Here is a 5,437-nt window from a genome sequence, read left to right on the forward strand (position 1 = left end):
ATATGTTTCAGTGTGTTTTTCATTGCGTTGAGGTTCCTTGGTGTTCTGTATGCTTCAGTTACCTGAGTGTCAGATTGTTTCCTCATATTTGGGAAGTTTTCTGCTATTACTTCTGCCCATGTTTTTTAAATGTCATTTATATTGACTCTTTCTTTCTCATTGATGCCTATTAATCTCACATTGTTCATCTTTGCATCATCTTGAAGGTGATGGATTATTCTTTCCTGCATCCTTGTTGTTTTTAAGAGATCCTTTCTTACCTTTTCACTAGCTGCACCAGCATCTTCGAGTTCTGAAACACTGTCTTCACTTTCACTTAAATGGTTTTGCAAGCTTGTGATTGAAATTTTAATTTCCTCTATATCTCTTTAACTCTGCTTCATGCGATCTATTTCTTTCCTGTATTGCTCATTCAAGGAATCTGTCATTATTCTAATCTCCTCTATCTTTTTATCAGTGTCTTCTTTAGAAGCAGTTATAAATTCTTTTACTGCAGTGTTTTATTCAGATTGGGTTACCTCTCTAATTTTCTGTAGTTGCTTCTTTACTTCAGATGCTATGAGTTCTGAGAATTCTTTTCTTATTTCAGAAAAGAATTGCGCTCAGAGTTGCTCTATAACATTCTGCTGTTGCTTATTTACTGTTGATGCTATTAATTCATGCATTTGAGCCGAGCTACTTTCTTCTGCACTTGTTCTGGGTGGGCATTGGGTTTCCTCCGTATGTTTCAGTACTTGATTCTTTCATGCAGATGTTATTAATTCAGGTATTTCTTTTTTATTTCCAATCTGAGTTCCTCTATACCTTTCTGAAGCTGTTTCTTTATATCAGAAACCATTGATTCATTGCTTTCAGCTGTGTGTTTCCCAATTTATTCTGTGTTAGTGTCCTCTGCACTTGTTCCAGGTGGGCTTGGGTTCTGAGGTTGCATTTTGTTCCTTCTTTTCATTTTGTGTAGCACTGTCTTCTGACCTTTGTTGTAGATCTTCATTGTAGTTATAACCTTAGCAGGTACTGAAGTTCAGGTGGAGATCAGGTTTGGGCTAGGACTGGCTCTGGGAGATCCCAGAATGAGGCAGAAATTCCCTCTCAGCGGGCGGGGTTGGGGAGGTCCTGTGGAGTGGTGGGGGGCGTCCCAAAGGGGTGAAAGAGGGTCTCACCCAAGCTGCACCTGGGCTGGGACCAGTAGTAGGTCCCGCCGGCACAATGTAGCTGGAAGCTCTCCCACACACTCACCTGGCCTGGGCTAGGACTGGGTCTGGGGTTTCCCGGAATGAGAACACTGAATTGTTGATATATTGAAATAATAAAATTTTTTAAAATTTCTTGCACACTTGCCATTTGCCAGTTCTAAACTTAAAGGCTTTATGTTCATAATTTTTTCAGCTTTTTTTATTAACCATGCAAGTGATATATTGCTAACATTCCCATTTTCTCTGATAGGAAACTAAAGCTTAGGAAAATTTGTAAATAAGTGTGAAGTCAAGTGCCAAGAAAATGGCAAGGCCAGAATTCTGATCCAGGATGAATTAATTCATAAAGTTTAAAATGCGAGTTGATTCTTTTTCTCGTGAACATTTTCTTAGTGCAGAATGTGAACTTTGAGTCTTTGTATTCCTCGCTGCATCTGGGAGGTTAACTGTAGCTATAGAATTTGTAGCTAAGACATATTTCTTAGCTGATATTAAATCTAAGTAAAGGAAAGTAAGAATAATCTTGTCTTTTCTACTCTTTAATTCAACAATCTCTGGCCACACCAACTGCAAAGCTCTTAGTATTTCAAATTGTTTTGTTTATTCCATATTTTTATCATATACTACAGATAATTTAAAATTCACTGTCAACTGAGACCATTTCATGTCAACGAGAGAAACAAATTAATTATCTTTTTGGCAAGAAAGAAAATCATAAAACAACAAGTATAGGCTAATTTGCATTTGGCTTTGGTTCAAGACTTTGTTACATACAAATAGGAAGTAGCTTAGCACAGTAATTAAGAGAATATTCTCTGGAGTCAAACGATTTACTTTGAAATCCTACCTCTAGCTAAATAGTTACATGACCAGCAGAAAGTGATTGAGCTCTTTTATGTGCAATATTTACATACACAGAATGAATATAATGATTCCTACCTCACAGATGCAGTGAGGGGATGGTGGATGGTGTCTGACACATAGAAAAGCTCTCAATCTCTAGTCTCTCCTATTATCAATATCATATCCCATGTATATGAAAGGAAATGGAATAGAGTGATGTAATATTTAACAGAAAACTTGACAATCCTTATAATTATGTGGAAACTAGAGAAGACCGATGTCTACTGCACTGAATGTTCTAAGTAAGGACATTTTCATGCAGAATGTTGGAAGTACTACCTGGATTATTTCTGCTGCCTGTGATAAATCAAGAGGGAAATGATAAACTAAGGTATAAACTGCTAACTATAAAGTATCTGGACATGCTGGGTTGAAAAAGAAAACTTACTTAATCACAAGTTCCCCAGAGAAAAAATTTGTCTCAAATTAAGAAAGTGCTTCAAAATAAAAATCAAATGTTAAAGACTATAATATGCTTGTTGAAGACACCATCCATGGCACCATACACATTAACAAGTAGGCCTTTATGCATCTTAAGAGCATGCTTCCTGACTCTTTTACATTAAACAGAAGGGTTTCTAGGAATCTTATCAGCACTATGCAGCTCTCTCACAGGAATTCAAAGTTAGCGATGAGCTTACTTTAGATTTCAGAAAGATATTTAGCACAAGTTTTCATCTAATATAGCAAACTGTACTAAGAGTTATTACATTCACCATGTGAGTCAGAATGCCATTATTATAAACTACCCAAGTTAGTCAACTTATAAAGAGGACATGTCTATTCTGGATCAGAGTTTGGAGTCTATGAAGAGTTGGTTCTCTTGCTTTTGGACCTGTCATGAGATAGCACATCTTGGAAGGGAGAAATTGGCTAAGCAAAAAACTGTTCAACTCATAGCTGGGGTACAGAAGAAAATAAGACCCCTATCACACAATTTGGACTAATGAGCTAGAACCACCCATACATCCTTCCCTAGCTCTAACTCCACCACCACACTAATAACTCCAAGCAGAGGATCAAGAATTTAGCATATGTGCTTTTGTGAGGTTTTTAGGGTCCAATCTATCCACTCATAAATTTAATATGGGCCATTTGGCAGAAGTACAAGTTAGATCAACTTGTACAAAAACCATTGCAAATGAGTGAACCTAAATATTATGTTCAAAACACAGGCTGGGAAGGGTAAAAGGCTGAAAACATAGTGTTCTATAAGGAAAAATGAGTAACTCAGATGGCAGAACCAAGCAAGCACTTGTAGGGAAGAACAAAGGATTACAGAGCAATATCTAGAAGATAAGATAAACCTGACTAAGAGAAGTGGTGATGTGTGCCCAGCTAGATTTAGAGCTATTATAAACCTGTTTCTCACATTTTTCCTTTTTTGAAGAGTAATGCTTATAATAGCAGTTACCGTTAGTCTCACAGTTCAGGCTATCATTGGATCTTTAATTCAAAAATCTTGTGCTCAAGAAGAAAAGTACTCAAGGAGATACCCTCAAGAAGCACACCCAACAACCTTGATCTGTAGTTGTGTCTGGATTGAGTAATGACATCCTGATCTGAATCTGAAGCTCATGACAAATGAATTGAGATATTTTAAATTCTTGAGGAAGAAATGAATTTATTTAGCTATTAGAGAGACCTAGATTGTGGCCACAGCATAAAACACAGCAAAGTATTGTCTGGATATTGTTATAAAAATCTCTCTAATTCTACCTACTTTTCTTGAAGTTTTTACTCCTCTTTAAGCGGAGAAACTTATAAATCATTTGTTTCATTCCAGGTAGTCTAATCCATAAAGGAGGATGGAAAAGCAATTACATGACTTCTGATGGGGTAAGTCCCAAAAATGGCATACTCTTCCACCTTATTCTTCTAGTTATTTCTCTCTTGAAACTTAGTCAATATTCATGAGGAAACTCACAGTTTACAGAGTCACTCAAACAGGAGACAGAAGTTTCCAGTCCTCAACCTTGACGAGCTTATCATAAATTAGTTTCTACCAATTTTCAACTTATGTGAGAGCCATTGTGAAAGAGAAATCTTCCATCTCTGGTCAAGTATTTCAGGGGATATTTCACACAGCACAGGTCATTCTCTTTGCAAAGACATGCCCAATAGCAGATTTAGAGAACACATTGTTGTTAGCTTGGGGATTGTCAAAGCAATAGACTGTTGATGCAAGCATTAATGCATCATAGAAAAACTCTTCCAAATAAAAGTACTACTTTATTTTGTGATCTACTTCTCAATTATATTTTGATCAAAAACTTCCTTATTAAGTTTTTAATTTCAAATGACAAGACTGAAATAGGATTGTGGGTTATATATCAATGAAAAGCCATTTCTGTCACTTACAAGTAGATGTATATGAAAACTACTTTCATAAGTGAAATTTTATAAACAATAAATATATAGACTACTAAATCCCAGTTTCATTTATAAGCTTTTGCATTTGCAATTCTCTGTAGAAAACAAAAACCTGATATGATTTTTTAATATTAGTTTTCACATTATAATTAATTCTGTCCATTTGGTCAAAATTAAAATATTTTCTATACTATAGCAAGCTATACAGGACACTATATATATTAGCCACTCAGATTGTCTCTATTTGGACTGTCCTGCTACAATATTGTATATGGTTAGATTTCTAAATTTCTGTGTAAAAATTTGTAATTATTTATTTCTATTTTTTTACTATTTTTTGACATTCTGTAAGGATTTAAAGTTTAGCATACCAATGATTGATGTAAAATACCTGTTCCATGTTATGTTTAAGGTGTTTGATATCCAGACAGATATTGATGTTAAGCTCAACTACCTGTATTTTAGGGTATTAATATCATTAAGCTTCTCTTCTGGAGGGTTAACAACTTAAGTTTGTAGACCAAAAAATTAGAGAAAAGGAAAGGCTACAAAGATAGAGAACATTCTGGCCCTACCCCTTCAAGGTGAGTGAGGACTCAGGACATAAGAGCACTTGTACTGTAACTCAGTGGTGTCCCAAATTTTCTAACCCAGGAGATTATAGGGCCACAGAGGAAAGTGGTCGATGATGTAGAGTGTGCCAAAGGAGAGTCACATGGAGAGAAAACATTCTCTCAGGCTTTCACAGAGAGTAAATTAGTCAAGCAATGGATGTGACTCATCCACATGGCTTAATAAAGATTAGTGTTTGAACATAGGCCTAGAAAAGGAAGATTTAATCTATAGCAGGCTCTCCAAAGAAGGTATGTAGTGCCTGTCATTCTGGTCTTCTGAATATGGGCTGCGGGTCATGACATGCCAGTTGCTGCTATGATGTCTCTTGGGTAGATGATTGTTCAAAAAGAGGG

The sequence above is a fragment of the Octodon degus genome, unplaced genomic scaffold (assembly GCF_000260255.1).
Source record: "Octodon degus isolate 3935 unplaced genomic scaffold, OctDeg1.0 scaffold00099, whole genome shotgun sequence".
Classification (NCBI taxonomy): domain Eukaryota; kingdom Metazoa; phylum Chordata; class Mammalia; order Rodentia; family Octodontidae; genus Octodon; species Octodon degus.